Here is a 20564-nt window from a genome sequence, read left to right as displayed (position 1 = left end):
TAATGTTCACCTTCTCTCCGGGCGTGGCTCTATGGTGAATTCGCCTAAGAGCTTCCCAAATTTCAAATGCAGACCTTAAATTTTCCACATGAGGTAATTGGGAATCGTCTATCGATACCATCAACATGCATCTAGCTTTAGTGTCCATTTTCTCATGTTCCCTGTTCTGAGCATGTGCAGCAGCCTGTTGCTCTGCTGTGGCATCTGCTGCAACAGCCACAAACGGCTTTCGCCTCTGGACATAGTCAGCCCACACTTCTTTGGCTTCCAACCAGACTTGAGCCCTCTTAGACCACTGCACGTAATTAGCAGAGTTCAACTTTGTAAAGGGAACCTGGAAATTTTCCACTGCCATTCTTGGGGTCTGCTGCTACTCCCTCTGTGTGCCCTTTCTTCTCTTTCCCATTGGGATTTGTTTTACTCACATTTCAGATGCCTCCAGCCTCCTTTAAGAGCTGGATTTACGACCAAGCCAGTCTTCTCTCATCCGAAAGCTGCTTTCACTTTCTCTGCACATAATACAGCTGTAGAAACGTAGAAGGATCCATAACCTAAGAGAGTTTGTGTACTGGTCCAGTAAACGCTTCCGCTGCGCCACCAGCAACAGCTCTCTTTGCAGAGCATTAATTAAGTCCAGTGCAGAGATTCTTGTTGCAGTACAAGCTTCAGAGTCTCAGCAGCAAAGAAATAACGACACAGGGAAGCCTGTCCTTCCAAAGACAGGTTTATTGCAGAAAGATAACAGAAACACCTCTGGAGCTTTCAGACATTTTTGCTTCACGCCCCACAGACAGAGAAAACAAACACTCTTTATATACTGAGCAACTTAACAACTTAACGAGCTTGACTACTTAAAGTTACATGACACTGCTAACTTGCCAGCGTCTTAGGTTTCACACCCTAACATGTCCATGATTATGAGTTGGGCCAAACTTATTCAGGGACAGCCCCATGGAGGCCATGCTTTCCATGAAGTCCCGAGCAGCCCCTTGTAAGGTCGTGTCGGCATGGATGTTGAAATCCCCCAGGACAACCAAGCTAGGTGTCTCCAGGAGCATATCCGCCACAACCTGAAGCAGCTCGGGCAGGGAATCCTTGGTGCAGCGGGGAGGTCGGTTGTCAGGAATCCAGCTCAACTACACAGGGAGCGTAGTTCAGTAGAAAGGATGATTTATTGACCAAGTACACAGATAACGCAGGACGGCATTAACACAGCTGCTGCCCTCATGAATTATGATGACTCTTCTGCCGAGTCCCTCCCTTTCCCCCAATTTAAATGGAACTTCTGACCCTTACGTTTCTGCTTCCACATCCTATCACACACACTCCCCCAGCGGTGACTCTGTGGGCTCATTGGATCCCCTCCAATTTCTTCCTGCGAAGACAGGCTGTCAATCTTCTCTTACTCACCTTTCTCTTCCTGCCTACTTCCCTCTCTGAAAGGTGGCTAGGCTGGCTCATTCATGACATTGGTACACCAAAAGGAATCCTGTGCTGCCCTTATTGCCCAACTTCCAGAACATTCACTCAGAAAATTGGGTCTTCCCAACGGGACACCTGGTGCAAACTAATGACTTCCTAGAAATAACTGCAACCCCCCTCCCCGCCCACATGACCTGGGTTGCTGTGCGTAAGAGAAACCTGGTGGACAAGCAGCGGCAAGGACAGGCCCATCTGCTTCCTCCAACCAGGTCTCTGTCACACATGCCAGGTCAAATCCTCCATCCATGATCAAGTCATGGATGGCAGTGGTCTTATGAATCATTGACCTGGCATTGCACAGCAGCACCTTCAGGCTATGTGGGTATCCCTTGCTGATTCTAGTATCCATCCGGTCAGGACCAGACCCGGAGGCAGGGATAGTCCTCAAACAACGACTAAACCTGCCTCCTCGGTAATGACATGGTCTGATCTTAGCATAACTCCTCCTCCTGCCCGTGATCACTGAGATTGGGTGTCCTGGTGCTTCTGCCCCTGTGGAACCTGCCCCAGCCATTCTGGTGGCTGAGACCCACTCCCAGGCAGCCCTGACCCTTTCCCCTTAAAAAGCAAAATACAAACTATACAATAACCTAACAAAGCAAGTAAAAGTAAAAACAAAGCAAGAAACAATTATGCTAAAATTAAACTAATCCCCACACCAACTAAACATTTGTCCCACCCCAAACAGAAAGAAAATAATAAAATAAAATAAATAATAAAAAGCCGCCATTTGAGGTGCAACAAATTAACGCTTTTAAAACACTTAAAAACATTTTCGCCACTTGCTGCAGAGAGCTGCTCAGAGTACCTGTGTGCCCTGCCCCCTAGGCCCGATGGAATTGGCTTGCAGGAGGGAGACATCTTCCTAAACATTCAAAGCAGTCGCAGCAGCAGCAGTTGTCGACAGGGATGTCAAAGAAGTCCTGGGCCAGGAATAATAATAATAATCATAATCATAATTTATTTATACCCCACCCATCTGGCTGGGTTTTCCCAGCCACTCTGGGCAGTTCCCTATTATTATTATTAGGCATCTGATAAAAGCAGTTGAAAAACGTCAAAAAAAGCAGACCAACAGACAGCCCCATAATAACATAGTCAACGTAATAATACCATATTGGCCCAAATACAAGCCTCACTTTTTTCCCAAATTCCGACCGTGAAAAGTTAAAGTGCAGCTTGTTTTCAGGCCAATACGGTAGTATATCTGAAGAAGTGTGCATGCACACAAAGGCTCATACCAATAACAAACTTAGTTGGTCTCTAAGGTGCTACTGGAAGGATTTTTTTTATAGTATTATTATTAGGTATCTGATGAAAGCAGTTGAAAACATCATAAAAAGCACACCAACAGACAGCCCCATAATAACATAGTCCACTTGGCCCAAATATAAGTTGCACCTGAATATAAGCCACACCTTTAAAATTCAAGGGGGGGGGGGAATACCCAAATATAAGCCGCTCACTTAAAATTCTGCAGGCACTCACACCTGTTCCGTTTTACTGTATGTCTGTTTCAACAGAGATATCGTAAAAGCCAGTTTTTGTAAGGTCGCAAATTTAAGTCGCTCTTTAACTTTTCATGGTCAGAATTTGGGGGAAAAGTGAGGCTTATATTCAGGCCGATACGGCATTGTTGTTGTTGTTGCTATTACTACCACCATTTGTGTCACGTAATATTTAACAACACCAATTATTATTATTAAAATGAAAAAGTACACCATTAACATAAGTGTTGAATAGTCAAATATTTAGAAAGTCCACACATGGCCATGCGGGCTGGACTAAATGAGCCCTGGGGGGTCTCACCTGGATCTGAGAGGCGTGCAGGTCCATAGTGATGATGTGGTTGGCGCCAGCCACCAAGAGCATGTTGGCGATTAGCTTGGCAGAGATGAGCACCTGGCTCTGCAATGGAAAGTGGGCCGTTGAATCAGACGCCATGCTACAACTCCCAGCGTGCCTGGCCGGAAGCAGAACTCCCATCCTGCATAGCCAGCAGGGCTCCAACTCCCATCATTCTGGTAGGAAGGACTGCAACTCCCATCAGGACTCTCTGCCCGCACTACACTTCCCATCATTCTGTGCTGATAGGATCTCAAATCCAAGCATGTCTATCCGGAAGGACTCCAACTTCCATCATGCCTAGGCAGCCAGACTATACCACCTCTCATACCTAGCTGATACGATCACAAACCCCATCATGCCAAACTGACAGGACTACAACTCCTATCATGCCCAGCTGGTCGGACTCCAACTTGCCTCATGTCTAGCTGCCAGAACTCTAACTCCCATAGTCCAAAGGCTATTCATCAGGAAATAAGGATTTGTTTTAAGTTTTTCATGTGTGCTAAAACTTAGTCTGTTTTTTTAATTTTAAAAAAATGTTTAAACACATCAATTAACAAACATGGATACATATGGTATTGTTTTAGTGAAATAAATGGTTTAAATTGTGATTAAGGAAATGATTCTTTTTCTCCTTCCAATCAAGTACAGTCATACCTCGGGTTACAGACGCTTCAGGTTGCGTTTTTTCGGGTTACGGACCCGCCGAAACCCGGAAGTTACCGGAAAGGGTTACTTCCGGGTTTCAGCAGTCATAGAATAATAGAATCATAGAATCATAGAGTTGGAAGAGACCACAAGGGCCATCGAGTCCAACCCCCTGCCAAGCAGTCACACATCTGCAGAAGCGCCAAATCGCAACCCGCATGTGCGCAGATGCGCCGCTGTGGGTTGCGAACGTGCATCCTGCACAGATCACGTTTGCAACCTGAGCGTCCACTGTACAGCAGAAAAGTTGTCCAAATAGAAACAGTTAACTTATTAAACCTTACCATAATTTCATAATTATCTGTCTATGTATTTTTAAGAGTAGAACCAAATCAGTCATTTTTTTATTTAACTGTAAAAATGACTCTGGAAATTTATTATTCCAAAAATGATATCTTCATCTTGCTGTAAATATTAAGATGGTACTGGCAAGAATGAGTCTTTCTGTAAAAAAATGCCTTAAATCAAATCCACTCTGGCGTTAGGATTAATCTTTAGTACATTTGTTTGTTGATTTACCGTATATGAAATAGAATAATAAGATTTAGAATTGGAAGGGACACGAAGGGTCATCTAGTCCAATCCCTTGCAATGCAGTAATCAGTGCTGTGCCTTATTACTCCAGTACGTTATAACAAGAGTCAAATTATTGATGAAGGCATTACCCGCTTCAGTAATTGGTGTTGGTGCTGACCTTTAAAGCCCTAAACGGCCTCGGTCCAGTATACCTGAAGGAGCGTCTCCACCCCCATCGTTCTACCCGGACACTGAGGTCCAGCACCGAGGGCCTTCTGGCGGTTCCCTCACTGCGAGAAGCCAAGTTACAGGGAACCAGTAATAACCAGTAATACTAATAATAATAGTAATAACCATTATTATTATTATTATTATTATTATTATTATTATTATTATTATTACCTTGCTGTCTGTCCTCTCTGGTTCTCACCATATATGCAAGCTTAATCATGTGCAGTACAGTACAGGTGAAACTCGATAAATTAGAATATCGTGGAAAAGTTCATTTATTTCAGTAATTCAACTTAAAAGGTGAAACTAATATATGAGATAGACTCATGACATGCAAAGCGAGATATGTCAAGCCTTTATTTGTTATAATTGTTATATTTGTTATAATTGTTATAATTGTGATGAAAACCCCAAATTAACAATCTCAGAAAATTAGAATATTAAATGAAATCAGCAAAACAAGGACTGCAAATAGAGCCATATTGGACCTCTGAGAAGTAGACGCACGCATATGTACTCAGTGCTTGGTTTGGGCCCCTTTTGCATCAATTACTGCCTCAATGTGGTGTGGCATGGATGCTATCAGCCTGTGGCACTGCTGAGGTGTTATGGAAGACCAGGATGCTTCAATAGCAGCCTTCAGCTCTTCTGCATTGCTCAGTCTCATGTCTTTCATCTTTCTCTTGGCAATGCTCCATAGATTCTCTATGGGGTTCAGGTCAGGTGAGTTTGCTGGCCAATCAAGCACAGTAATCCCATGGGCATTCCAAATTTTAGTTATCCATTCCTGGATGGTGTTCTCATTCCACCCCAGTCTGATTTTGACAAATAATAATTTTGGTAGCAGTTAAGAGGTGTTGCATTAATTCGCTGTCCTCTATTAGTACTGTAGTGGTTGGGAGTTACTCGTGCGTAATCCTGCCCCGTTTGAGCATCGGATTGCCTGGTTAAACCCTCTGGACTTTGTTGAGAACCAGATGCAATGGCTAACAGTGGTTCTTCCTTCATTTGTGAAGGTCTATCCATTATGTGAGATTTCCTCTCAATGATTGTTACAACTGAACTCTCTGAGCTATCAGTGTCGTCATCAGTACCACTGCAATCTGTGACATCAGAAAAATCATCATCTGAATTGTCATCTGTAGGTAAAGTGTGTACTACTACCCGCTCTTGTTCCGGAGCACTCTCTAGAAACTTTGTGAGAATCACCTGACCAGATTCAGACAAAATTACTCTGTAGAGACCCTTTTCATAACCCACAAAAATGCCTTTGGCATTCTTTACTCCACCTGGAGCTTCTGTTCTCACATGAGACCCGAAAACCTTGAAATAGGCAACAGAAGGTTTTCTATGGAACAGCTTCTCAAAAGGAGAACATCCCAACTCTGTTGAGACCTTTCTCACCCACACGTGAACATAGGACGCTAGAGACTCCGCCCAATATTCATGTGGCAAATGTGAACTCAGCAATTGCGCATTCATTCCCTTTTGCAATTCTTTGTTCACCCTCACACAGACCCCTCTGTTCCACGCTTCTGCCGAAACAGCAATTTTGTGGTCTATCCCTTTTCCATCCAGGAACTTCTGAAATTTCTGTAACAGAAAAATTTGCTTCTCATCTGTGAAAAGACAATCAATGTTAGCATCATGCATATTATTAACCTTGTCACAAAATTCCTGAAACTTTTCTAAAGTTTCTTGCGGTTTCTCCATCATAAAAACCCAAGAATAATTAGTAAAACAATCAACACACACAAGGTAAAATCTTGCACCGCCCCTAGATGGTTCTAGAGGACCAATCACATCAGCATACACCCGCTGAAATGCTCTGTCGACCTTCTTGTTCACCTTCCTGGTGCTCACATTGGTCACACCTGCAAGAGAGATTTTGTTAGAATCAGAAGAATTACATTTCATGTAATCACTTTGATCAAAAGACAACAAATACAGTCCATCTTTCTCTCTGGCAGTAAGATACAGTTCTCCATCTTTGTAGATCTTGCATCTTTTAGCATCATAGGTCAGTTTCAGTCCTTTCTTTGCAATCTGCGACACACTCAGCAGATTAAATCTCAGTTCTGGAACCAGGTAAACATTGCTTATAGTCAAGTTCAGACTTTCAAGATACACAGTCCCAATTCCGGTCGCTTCCAACTCTTGACCGTTGGCCTGTTTCACAGTGAAGCTTTGCTTCTTCAACGTCGAAAACAGTTCTCTTTGCGGGCACATATGAACTGTGGCGCCCGTGTCGATTATAAAGGCGTTCCCAACATCTGGCGTGGTTCCTTTCGCCATCATAGCCTTTGCAGGTTTCACCTGGCACTTGGTACGGCTTTTGCCTGACGCCTCAGGCTTCGTAGAGCTGTTCTTCGCGCCTCTTGACTGGCGCGGCTTCCTACAGTTTCGCTGTAGATGCCCAGTCCGTCCACAATTGTAGCATCGGACAGCGCTCAATGCTGTAGCATGCTCTGCAGTAGCACCAGCAGTGGGAAGATTCGAACTCTGTTCTTCCCTCCCCCTGTCCTTCACTTCCAGTGCAGCAAGTCTGTCGTGTTCATTCTGGACGACGGCACACACTCTTTCCGCGGTCAGGTCTGCCGCAGGTAGGGAACCAAGCTGACTGGCAACAACCTTGTAGGTCCGATTCAGGCTGTTTATCATCATGAAGCAAAACACTTCCTCCTGTAGATTGAAATTGCGTTCCACCATCTGTTGACGCAGAAACTTCATTTCTGTCAGGTGCGCTTGAACATCTCCATCAGGCGCTAGTCTCAGATTGGTTAACTTCTCAAAATACAGCAACGCTGAAGAACCAGCATCTCTCTGATGCGTTGTACGCAGCGTGTCCCAAACCTCTTTCGCATGTTGTAAATGCTGAATATGCACCAACTGCGCATCTGAGACACACAGAATTATAGCAGTCCTGGCCCTCATGTCCTGTGATTCCCAACCTCTGGTTGGTGCTGCAGGGATGGGGTTTTCAATTACATCAAAAAGCCTCTGATTCTGCAGCAGGGCCTTCATCTTTACAGACCAAGATGAATAATTGTCATTATTTAAGGGAGGTGGGTAAGGCAAACCCCCTGCCTTCTTGGCATCTATCTTGAAGCCAAGCCTTCAGCTCACACTCTCAAACAAGCTGTAAAATCCAACAGTTGTTTCCTGTCATCTCTGTGGCAGGCAAACTGCAAGTTGTTTACGCTCTTTGGCACCTGGCAGCTAAACACTGGCTGCTATGGAAAGTCCCTTCCAAGAGCTCGTAAACTTGTAGCCAAAACACTTCGTGGTTTTGTTTTGCTATTCCCAGCCTCACAATCCAGCTTCTATGCCAGTAACTTTCCACGATCGTTACTTAGCAACAGTGCATACAGGACTTCTTATCTTAAAACCACAAGAATTTGTGGAATGCAGGCCTCTTCTCCCGGAGCTGTATTTTTCCAAAACGCAGCTCCCCCGTGAACCAGAGAATTAATCAATCTGCATTCACACTTTTAGCCCGAAATGTAGCATACCTTGAGCTCCGTTGCGTGGAAAAACAGCTTCCTCTTTCCACCAGCCGTCTGTTGAGCTTCTGGCTTCTCTCAGACGCTTATCTCCTCCCTTGGAGCAGAGGAGGACAATTCACCAGCCTCTCATGCAGATGTTCGATGAATCGCAACCATCCTCTGCTACCATATGTTAGTATCTCAGCTTACAGTCAGAGGTAACTGGCCTCCCCCGGGCAAACTGAGCTGGGTACTTGATGACCTCTCCGCTGCGTCTCCCAGCAGGCAAGGTCATAAACCCGGCGATTCTCCTCGTCAGTCAGACGTGAGGAAAACACACCCTCTGCTACTCTGTTTCTCTCCCTCCCTGCATTCTCCCCAGGGAGGGGGAAATGAGACAGACAGGAGTCCTATTTACATGTTTTATTCCTGTCATTCAGCAGTACATAGAAAACGTGACTGCACCCTTCAGACTCCATCAGAAGAGACACGACTCCACCCCTGTACTTCCAGCACAGGTCATATGACACTCTGAGCTAACATCCGGTGCTCAGTAGAGAGAATAGACTCCTCCTTTTCTCCAACAGTACATCTGCAAACCACAACATATTGTTTTGCATTCCAGCCATCTGGAGCTGGCTTTTGCCTTGGTGCTTTTTCCCAACACTACCTGTGGGCTCTATTGTAGCCTCTGCTCTGGTCGGTGAGCCAAGAAAACCCCGGAATGAGCTGTCCTCCTCATCTGTGGGTGCGAAAACCTCTTCCCACCTGCTAAGGTTCCCACCCAAGGAATGACCCTCCCAATCCGATTCTTCTTCGGATTCTGAAAACCCTTCGAAACTCTCTTCCTCCTCTGTGGTACCGAATTGTTCCTCCCAGAATCGCTCTAAGGGCTGGGGCTTATCTGGGAACCGTCGGTGGAACACTTCCACCATATGCTCGTCGCCAACTGCCTCTGCGGGCACCCACGTGTTTTCCGACCAGGGCTCTCCTTCCCACGCCACCAAGTACTCCACTTGCCGACCTTGCCACCTTGAATCAACTATCTCTGCGGCCGAACTTTGGTGTTCCCTTTCTTCTACCTGTGGTGGTGGCGTGACTTCTACCTCCCGCCCCTCGAATTCCCGCCCCTCTCTGTGTGGTGAGAGTAAGGACCTGTGGAACACGGGATGTATTTTCATGTTGTCGGGCAACCTGAGCTTGAACGCCACGGGGTTTATCTGTTGTATGACTTCAAATGGCCCCAGTCGTCTGGGCTACAACTTCTTGCACCCTCCCTTAAAGGGTAACCCTTGAGTGGACAGCCACACGCGATCCCCCACCCTTATGGTTTCCCCTTCCCTTCGGTGTTTATCTGCTTGCTTCTTGTAATTGGCTTTGGCCCTTTCTAGGTTCATCTTGAGCTGTTGATGTAACGCTTCCATTTCTTCCACAAACTGCTCAGCTGCGGGCACACTCCAGCTCTGTTCCTCATTACCCGGGAATGCCCTGGGATGACATCCATAATTGGCCAAAAATGGACTCCTTCCTGTGGATACATGTTCAGCGTTATTGTACGCAAATTCTGCTAACGCTAGTTTCTCTACCCAATCATTCTGCCTCTCGCTCACGTAGCAGCGTAAGTATTGCTGGAGTACGCTGTTTGCCCTTTCCGCTTGCCCATTGGTTTCTGGGTGTCTTGCGGTCGAGAAGCTGACCTCGACTTGCAGTAGGCTCATGAGCTTCCTCCAGAACCGGGAAGTAAATTGTTTTCCGCGGTCTGAGAGAACCCTCAAGGGGGCGCCATGCAGCCTGAAAATGTGTTCTACAAACAACCGTGCCGTTTCTTCTGCCATCACCGCATGTGAGCAAGCGATGAAATGGCACATTTTGGTTAGCAAGTCGACTACTACCATCACTGCTGTTTTCCCCCTCGATTTGGGCAAATCCGTCATGAAATCAATTGACACCACCTCCCAGGGTTTGTTGGGTGTGGGTAAGGGTTCCAGCAAACCCGCTGGTACAGTGTGTTCCCCTTTGGCCCTCTGGCAGCGGTCACACCCTCTTACATATTTGCGTACATCTTCCCTCACCCGTGGCCACCAAAATTGTCGAGTCACCAGCATCATGGTTTTGTGTTGCCCAAAGTGCCCCGCTGTGGGGGTGTCATGTAGTTGCTTGAGTACCCTTCTTCTTAGAGCCTCCCCCGGTACGTACATCGCCCCCCTGTAGTACAACACCCCTTCCTTCTCTTCGAACCCCTCTGGTGCTCCCCTCCCCTCTTGGAGTTCCCTGATTTTTGTTCGTGCGAATTCATCGTCCCTAGTGAGTCCTGCCAGTTCTCTCGTGCCCACTAGAGTACCCCCACACACCCATCGGTCCTCAGGTATGACGTGTCGGGTCTCCGGCGGCCCCTCTCCTTCGAAGTACTCTGGTTTCCGCGAGAGAGTGTCTGCTCTCATGTTTTGCTCGCCTGGCACATACTGGATTTCGAAGGAAAACTTGGAAAACTCCTGCGCCCAGCGAATCTGTCTCTGGTTGAGCACCCGTGCTGTCCGCCAATATTCCAAGTTCTTGTGATCTGTGCAGACCTGGATCTTGTGCTGCGCCCCTATCAGCAAATGGCGCCACCGACGAAAGGCGGCGTAAATTGCTAGCAGTTCTCGGTCGTACACGGTGTAGTTTTGTTCCGACTTGCTCAGCTTCCTCGAGAAAAAGGCGCACGGTTTCCATTCTTGTTTGTTCAGTCCTGGCTGCAACAGAACCGCCCCGATGGCTCTGTCTGACGCGTCCGTCTCCAACCTCAGTGGTTTCTCCAAATCCACATGTAGTAATTGTTCTTCCGACGCGAACGCCTTCTTCAATCTTTCAAAGGATTGCTGGGCTTCCTCCGTCCACACAAACTTTCTTTTACTACTGAGACAGTCCGTGATTGGCGCCGTCAAGTGTGCAAAGTTCTTGATGAACTTCCTGTAGAAATTGCCAAAACCTAGGAACCTCTGCACATCCTTTCGTGTCTTTGGGGTTTTCCACTCCAATACTGCTTGCACCTTGCTTGGGTCCATCGCTAAGCCTTTGTCAGATAACTTGTACCCCAGGAACTCCACCTCTCGGGCATGAAACTGACATTTCTCTAGCTTGACCCACAACTGGTGTTTCTGCAAGCGTTGTAGCACTTCCCTGACATCTCTCACATGTTGCTCCTCATTTTCTGAATATATCAAGACGTCATCCAGGAATGCTACACAGTTCTTGTAAAGCAGAGACCCCAACACGTGGAGCATGAACGCTTGAAAACAGGCGGAGCCTGACTGTAATCCGAAAGGCATAACGAGATATTCAAAGGCCCCCAGGAGTGTGAACATGGTGGTCTTCCACTCATCTCCCTCTCTCATTCGGATTAAGTTGTAAGCCCCCCTAAGGTCTAGCTTGGTGAATATCTTTCCCTTCCTCACTCTCATCAGAATGTCATCAATTCTGGGCATAGGGAAAGTCACAGGTTCTGACACCAAATTTATTGCCCTGAAGTCCACGACCAGCCTCGGTTTATCAGTGTCCTTTTTGTCCACAAAAAATACTGGACTGCCCCCCACTGCCTTTGACTCTCTTATAAACCCCCTCTTTAGGTTCTTGTCGATAAAGTCCCGTAACTCCTTCATCTCCCTGTCTGACATGGCATACAGCTTACCCACCGGCAGCTGCGCCCCAGGGAGCAAATTGATCTGGCAATCGAACGGACTGTGGGGTGGCAGTCTATCTGCCTCCTTTTCACTAAAAACCTCCTTCAGATCAGCATATTGTGGTGGCACCTTCCCTTTACCCTCCACTGCAGTGCTTGACACTCTGGCTACGCTCATCCTTGGCGTTTCCCCGCCTAGGCAGTGCTGCAGGCAGTAGTCAGACCCAAAGCTGACGGTCCTCTGATGCCACGCCACCACCGGATCATGTTGCGCTAGCCAGCTCATCCCTAATATTATTGGGGGACCCGCTAATGAGGCAACGTGGAAGGCGATTGTCTCTGAGTGCCTAGACACTCTCATTCTCATCAGTGGGGTCTGGTGGGTAACTTCCCCCCCAATCAGTTCCCTCCCATCAATGGTGGTGACTTGCAGAGGTGCATCCAAAGGTAGCAGGTGAAGCTGATGCTCTAAGGCAAAGTCCCTGCTAAAAAAGTTGCATGAGCTTCCTGAGTCCAGCATACCCTGAACCTTCACTGGGTGCCCATTTGGGAGTTCAAGCACCACCTCAATGGCAATTGCTGCTCTTGGAGAATCTGGTTTGGGCACATTCATTGGTTGTTGGCTCGGCTGCTGTGCCCGCTGATTGGCAGCCAAGCGTTTCCGTTTCCCTGCTCCGGAGTCTGGGGTTCCTCCTCCTCGCCCCCCACGGCCCCCAGCATTCCTTGCCAGGCCTTTCTTTGTGGGCAGACTCTGGCAAAATGTCCTGGCCGTTGGCAAAGGAAACATTTCTTGGTCGTTTTTACATCCTTTCCCTCCTTTTTGCGACTCTCGCTGGAGTTTGAAACTTCCTGGGCGCGCGCACCGCCTATTTCCATTGGCAAAACATGACCAATAGTCTCTAACTGACCCTTCTCCCTGCTTACAGCTCAGCAGTTCCCGTTTGGCCACACTCTGTTGCACATCGCTACTGAACATAGCGTCCATCGCCTGAAAGAATTTCGATAGATCCTCCATGGCGTCATTCTGCGTCGCCATAAGCGGTCGAATCCACTCTCTCGCCCCGTCCTGCAAGTGCCCCACAATATAAGCAACTTTGGCTGCGTCATTTTCAAAATCGTTTTGCTGCAGCTTCAAGGCATATTCTCTTTCTGTTCTAAACGCCCCATACTCTTGAGGCTTTCCCCCAAACTTGTGCACCAGTCCCGGTACCTTCCTCGCTATGGGGGTGGGTTTCCCCTGAGCATCCAGCGACCGTCGTTCGTCCAGCCTCGCCGTCAGGATGGCTATGTGCTCTTCCAAGTCGCGGTTTCTCTCCTCCAGCGATTGGCCTCCAGCCGCCCCTCCCGTGGCTCCGACTTCTCCGGTCTTACTCATGATGCCCCCTTCTGCTTGTTGCGCACGAGCAACTTTCAGTGACAGACAGATTGCTGTAGTGGTTGGGAGTTACTTGTGCGTAATCCTGCCCCGTTTGAGCATCGGATTGCCTGGTTAAACCCTCCGGACTGCGCAGCCCATCTCAGCGTGGCTGCCCTTAGTCACTTGTAGAATCTGTCTGTGGCCGTTTCTTAAAGCGCTGCCAACATAAGAGTTGTTTGATGCCTAAGTGTCTCCGCCTCTCACTGCGCGGGAGTCTCCTGCGCAGGGTGAGCGTGGGCAGTGGGGTGCTTGGGCTCTCCTCACTAACTTCCAACGAAGAGTCCTGGAGCCCCTGCACCTCCCTGTCCCGTTGCTCTCCTGGATCCCTGGTGTTACACTCATTCTCTTCCCCTTCTTCCCAGCTGAGTCTCCCCCTAGCGCTGGGACCTTCTCCTGCAGAATCAGAGACCCTCTCCTTCTCCCGTGCTTCTGATGTCAGTTCCCTGACAAGTACAGTTTCTTTAACGTATTCTAATAGTAAAATTAGAGGATCCTTGGATAAACTATAGTCAGTTATTCCTTCAATTTCCATTGCTATACCTTCCCAGAATTTTCTAATTTGGGGACACATCCAGAATATTTGCCACATCCCAGCACCACTGGCTGTTCTGTATCTCCAGCGAAGATGTTAACAGTGTTAAAATCATAGAATTGTAGAGTTGGAAGGGACCCCAAAGGTCATCTAGACCAATCCAAGGTACCAACAGAACAGAAACTTAGAGAATTTTTTTTATTGGGACCCTGTTTGTTGAGGAATTGTTTGTTGAGGCTGCTAGCCATGGCGGCTGTGCTCTGCCTCCATGGTTGCAGGCAGAAATGCTTCTGAATACCAGTTGCTGGAAACAGCAGAAAGGGAGAGTGCTCTTGTGATCAGGTCCTGCTTGTGAGCTTCTCCTAATAGGTATCTGGTTGACCACTGTGAGAACAGGATGCTGGACTAGATGGGCAATCGGCCTGATTCAGCAGGCTCTTCTTAGGTTTATGCCAAATCAAATTCCAGGGGTGTTGGTTTTTTATTTATTCCATACAACAGAGGTTTTTAACCTTTCTGAGTCCACGACTCCCTTGACCAACGGCATTCTTTCTGTGGCTTGCCTTCAGCCTGTTTGTGGGCAGTGCTGTTCCCTCTGAGGCAGAGGCTGGACTCAGGAACTACATTTCCTGTCAGGCATGCTTTGGAGGTGATGCAGCCCTCTCTTCCACCACATGTGGCCTCTTCTATTAATCTAATCGACACAGTCTAATCTATTAGGAGGAGGGAGAGGCGAAGGAGGGTCAGAGGCCAGTGCTGCCCATGGCTTCCCCCAAAATCATTCAAAGTGCCCCAGGGTGCTGTAGCACATTGGTTGAAAACCACCGTACTATGAGGATGGGAAATGAAATGGATCCTGAGATGTGGAAAAAGAAAAGTGGAGGTGGGTAGGCGTGGGTGTGGATGTAAAGCCTAAAGTGCTTACAACAAAAAACAACAGTGGGAATACAGTCTCAGGAATGCTGAAAAAACAAATTTACAGCTGCATCCCCCAATTTAGTCTTTGCAAAGCTGTAGGGAACTAAGGAGGGGAGCCCAGGTGGTTCAACAGGCAAGGAAAAGCAGCCCCAGAGTTGACCACTGGTTCCCAGGCACCCTAGTGCCAGAGAGACCCTGAGGAAAACAGGGAAGGGCCCCTGTTAGTGTGATGGCCAGGGAGAGCTAAGTGAGGAAACAAGTGCAAAAAAGAAATAGCAGGGGCGGTGGAGGAGGGTGTTTGCAATGTGGCAGAGGAAAGGGGGCATTGGTTCAATAGGCAGATGCAACAGGACTGGTGCTTCCAGGGCGCCATTGAAAAAGACAAAAAGCTTGATGTTGCATAATGGCTCTTCAGGGGGGAGTCATGTGGGTTAGTGGCGGGTTCATGGCTGCTGTGGCTTCTACTGCCTGCTGGTAGAAGGGAGGGAGGAGAAGGAAGTGAAGGGAAAGGAGAGGGAGCAGGCAGCGGCACACTTATTGTTGAGAAACAGGCAGTACTTGGCCCAGGGAAGTGGCACCACTCACACCACCTGCCTGCCAGCTTGCTTACTCTTCTGAGCTGCTCGCTGGGCAAGCAGGAGAGAGGAGGGGAGGCCAGGGCTGCCCGCGGCTCTCCTGACAATCCTTCAAGACTCTCCAAGGAGCCACTGCTCACCAGTTGAAAATCACTGTTGTACAGCATTTCTCTCTATTCCTACCTTGACAGCATGCAAGTCTGTTCCCTGTTGAGTTCACATGGATCCCTGTTACCTGACACCCTCTCCTTCCTCCTCCCTTCTTGCAGGCTGTCTACAAGGCTTGGCTGTGCTCTGAGTACTTCAATGTGACCCAGCTGCAGTGCCAGCACCGGATCCCATGCAAGCAATACTGCCTGGAGGTACAAACAAGGTGTCCCTTCGTCTTGCCTGACAACGACGAACTGATCTATGGAGGACTGCCTGGCTTCATCTGCACAGGTAAGGCTTAGAATTGTAGAGTTGGAAGATACACCCAAGGGTCATCTAGTCCAACCCACTGCAATGCAGGAATCTCAACTAAAGCATCCATCCAAAGTCTGTTTAAAAACCTCCAATGATGGAGAGTCTACCACCTTCTGAGGTGGTATGTTTTATTGTCGAACAGCTCTTACCACTTACAAAGATAGGGGATGTACCCCAAAAGCAGAGGCGTAGGAAGGTCAGGTGGTACCCGGTGCGGAAAATTTCTTGTCACACCCCCCCCCCCAATGATTTATTTATTTTTTGCCTGCAAAAATGGTTTTACATTATTTCATATTTTCTTACAAAGGAATGTGGATTCTGGGCCTCAGATAACAAGTAGGCAACTATGGGCAGATACTTAAATCCACAGGATGGATTGTGTTTTGGCTTGTGTTATTGTTTATTTATTTAATAAAATCTATTTTTAAAAACCTGCAAAGTGGTTTACCAAAACAAAAAACAAAAAAAACCACAGCAGTAAAATCAAGAAAAATTGGCTGAATGCAAGGAGCGAGGCAAAGGTAAGGCAAGGCCTAATCTACTGGGCCTAGTCTCATTTTCTTCACATAGGCTGACTTTCCATGACCCGGGAAGCCCAGCGGAGGGTAGGGCAGTAGGGTGGTTCATAAAAAAACTTTTTTAAAAAAAAAAATCTGCTCCAAAGGTCTTATTTTACTAAACTAGGGATAATATAGCTATATCTGAAATTTCATGCATATCAGTTAATATCTTGACCCTGCTCCACCGAATTGAAATTTCAGGCTTCACGACATAGGAAAACGGCCAAATAAACAGCTATTTTCGTGGAGGAGGGTCAAGATATTAACTGATATGCATGCAATTTTATAAATTAGCTATATAATCCCTAGTGTAGTAAGATAAGACCTTCGGAGCAGGCATTTTCCAAAAAAAGTTATTTTATGAACTGCCCTAGTAGGGCAGTAATTGTTCCTTGATCATTTGTCACCCCCCTCCATGATGGCACCTGGTGCGCCCCCCCCTCCTACGTCCCTGCCCAAGAGACAACCCAAAATGTTTTATTAACATAATTAACAACCCAAAAGTGCTATAGCAGGGAATTAAATTGTCTCATATCCAGAGGAATCAAACAATAAATACTGTAAATTGTAAGAGGAAGAAATGGTGAGACACAGCAATATAAATCAAGACATCCGGGAAAGGTCATAGAACAAATACTTCAGCAGTTGGTCTGTGAGCACTTAGGAAAGGAAGCTCTGATTTCTAAGACCCGGCTGTTTGACAGTGGAACAGTCTCCCTCGAGAGGTTGTGGACTCTCCTTCCTTGGAGGTTTTTAAGCAGAGGTTGGATGGCCATCTGTCATGAATGCTTTAGCTGAGTTTCCTGCATTGCAGGGGGTTGGACTAGATGACCCTTGGATCCCTTCCAACTCTATGATTCTATGATACAGCCAAATGCAGATTTTTAAAGGTTTCCATTGCTGGGCTCTTGAAATCCTAGCAGTGTAAGGAGTCGGACTAGATGACCCTTGGAGTCCCTTAGAACTTTACAGTTCTCTGTTTCTATTATTCTAGCTTCAGCTAACAACAGTGTCAAAAGCTCTGGACATCCACATATTCAATAATTATAGTTGTGGGGAAGCCTGAACAGGTGATTTACTTATTTTAGGTATTCCTTGATATACTTGGGATCAGAATTAATGAAATGCGAGGACATTTCCACCAAAGATGGAGGAATGTCCCTTGAAACCCACAGTCCCACCAGCAGTCATGTGCTGACTGATGTAATATGGGACATCTTCATAGGCGTGTTATGCCATCTATGCAGATCTTTGAGGGAATGTTCTCTCACATATGATGGAATCAATTTATATGGCTTATATGACCACAGTGATTTCCTTTCAGATTTCTCTATTTGAACATTTATCTCCTTCTCCCAATAACATTTAAGGCCCACAAATAGACCAGTGGCAAACTCCAAAAACTGTATAAATAATGGAGACCAGTTATTTGCCTCGGTGTCCATGATTCAGTTCAGTAGGTTCAACTAGGCCTGCCTAGTTGAAGGTCCTCTGCCCCATAACAGCATGCCCTTAGAAGGGATGGGGAAGCTATTTGTCTGGTACATGTCAACCCTTTTCTGGTCTGTCTCTTGATTTTCAGAATATGAGGAAACCACGTCAGCCAACCCTGGGCTCTGCTGCTGCTGCTGCTGGTAGCTAGTGCCAGGTTGATCCAAAATAAGTCATCTGCTCTCTGGGATTTGATCACAGAGGTGGACTCTCGTTCCTTGGAGGTTTTTCAACAAAAGTTGAATGACCACCTTTCAGGGATTTCTTAGCTGTGATTTGTGCATTGTAGGGGGTTTGACTAAATGATCCAGAGGACCTTCCAACTCTACAATTTTGATTAAGAGTGCAAGTTCATCTTGTTGATTTCCCATGCTCTGTACATTAGTATAGAAACAACAGAAGCCACCAATCATTCCCTCTGGTTGCTTCCTTCTTCCTTTTTCCTACCCATTAGCGGATTCCTCTAATTCTACCCTGGTTTCATGTACATCAGTGAACTCTCCTGAAGGTAGCACTTAGCAGATCTGACACCACTTCTCTCCCCCCCCTCCTTTCTTGTTGTCCTTTTGCCAGGGTTGCTGGAGAGCAATCTGCCTGAACAGGAAGCCAAGTGCTGCGACATGCTGTGGGACTCATGCAACCACCACCCAGACGACAGCTGCAATACATCAGCCAAATCCATCGAGTCAGAGTCATTCCATGACCAACTTCGTGACATCCCCCATCACCACCACCACGTTCACCAGCAGCGGCAGCAGCACTACAACCTTTACTACCACCACACCCAGTACCAGCACCAGCACCATCCATCCCTGCTGCCTGTGTCTGCGGGCTCCCACCTCAGCAGCGGCAAGATCCGGTTCTGCGTCCTGGTTATAATGCTCCTCCACACCATGGTGTCCTTCTCAAGCGTGCCCAGCAGCACGGGGCTGAGCCTGGGGGCCCTCCCTGCCATGGACGAGACCCTCACAAGGGATGGGGGACCCTCATTTGCAATGCAGGGAAAAGGCAACTGCCAGCTCTTTTTCACCAGTGGGGGGAAAGGGGCTGGGTGCATAAATGCTCTTCCTCCAGTGGCAGGAGGTGACACAGGATTGGGGGTGATGCACACAGACCCACCCCCATGCAGACCCCCCTCCCACCCCCCAGAGCACCTCATCACAGGGACTGCTTTGCGATGAGAGAATCTCTGAAGCATGTGAGGCTGTGGGAACAGCTTCTGGGGAAGGAATCATTCAACAGCATGCTTCAGGCTGGGTCTCTGAAGAAAAAGTTTAAATCAGCATCAGGCTTCAGTTAAAAATGGTTCAGTCACCAGCAGGCCTCAGGCTCTAAGGCTCTGGTGAAGGCTTCAGTTGGCAGCAGACCTCAAGCCGGGCCTCTTGAGAAAATGGTTCGGTTAGCAGCAGGCCTCAGCCTGATGGCCTTTGGCCTCAAAACAGCTCAGAGGCAGAGGGAAAGCCCACAGGAGTAGCTCTAAGAGAACTGTCTTCTGAGGAAAGGCAAACACAAACACCCCAGCTCCATTGAGGGCTGCTTCTTCTCCCCCCCCCCCAATGTGCCTCGTTTATAGGGCCACAGGGGTCTCTTCCCCATACCAAGTTACTCGCACTAGAGGCAACAGAAATGGCTTGACAGAGATCTGTTACGGATTCCCCGCCCCCCTATCATCTTCTCAGCCCAGCCCAAAACTATAATCATGATGGTGTGATGACCTCCTTCCGCCGCCCACCCACCCAAGTTCAAGGCTCCTCCATCAGTCACTAACTCCTGAGCAGCCTTTGTGTGCTCTTGGTTGAACATCTGTCATTGGTTGGTCCTTCAGCATTGCAGAGTGTTGGGCTGCATGACCCTTTGGGTCCTTTCCAACTCTACAATTTATGATTTTGCAAGTTGTATTCTCTTGCTCCTTGAAGGGCTTAAGCTGAGGACACACCTTCATCATCCTTGTCCTCTGGGACATGCCACGAACAGCAGGTCCACTCCTGCTCCTCCCTCTTCCCTGCCCCACCCTGAGGTCCTGTCCCTGGTTAACACTCCAGTATTTTGAATTGCTTTGGCCATAATTGGGAATTTCCTCATAATTCAGCTTCAAAAGAAGAGTTTCATTGGCAGAGCTGCAGCTGGGGGGGACGGGACCTTTAGTGTCTGGTCTTGTTCAGTCCAGAAAGAGACGCACTTACCTTTCTGAACCTGGAGTTTCTCCTTGTTATTTGAATTTCCCCATTTTTAAAATATATTTTTATTAGCACTGGTCCCCTAAACCAGAGGTTTTCAACCTCTCTGAGTTCACGACTCCCTTGACCAACTGCATACTTTCTGTGGCACCCCTGTGGGGCTCAGGAGCCCATCTATGTCACCCCTTGCCTGCAGAACTGGCAGCCTCTCACCCTTTTTGAAACACCCTCCCCTGTGGGATGTTCCCTCAGCCTCCTCTCCTCCCCCGTCTCCTTGGGAGTCCTCCGGGCTGCTGCTGCCACTGCCCTGGTCTCTGAGCTGCCCCCTCTGCCCCAAAGAGAGATTCCTACTCACACTGCCCCACAGGGGCCTGGGAAGAGGATGCCCCCAGTCTTAGTGGCCTAGTGGAGACTGGCAAAAGTGAATGTGAGACAAGCACCTTACCTTGAGAGGCAGCAGTGACAGCAGTGGGCACTGCCAGGCCTGCATGGTGAAAAGGC

General features: G+C 47.7%; 1 pseudogene across 1 annotated transcript in view; it reads left to right on the top strand.

The window, feature by feature from the left end:
• LOC309523262 (NALCN channel auxiliary factor 2 pseudogene) overlaps nt 1-19067 on the top strand; it is an 84403-nt pseudogene extending 65336 nt beyond the window's left edge. Inside the window, exons 2-3 of the transcript XR_014224659.1 lie at nt 15640-15811; nt 18460-19067. The product of XR_014224659.1 is annotated as an NALCN channel auxiliary factor 2 pseudogene (transcript). The remainder of the gene's footprint in view (nt 1-15639; nt 15812-18459) is intronic.
• Nucleotides 19068-20564: the final 1497 nt, after the last annotated feature.

This window comes from Podarcis vaucheri (assembly GCF_965113315.1).
Source record: "Podarcis vaucheri genome assembly, chromosome: W".
NCBI lineage: Eukaryota > Metazoa > Chordata > Lepidosauria > Squamata > Lacertidae > Podarcis > Podarcis vaucheri.
The sequence above is the reverse complement of the archived record's forward strand: the minus strand, read 5'-3'. Positions and strand labels throughout refer to the sequence as shown.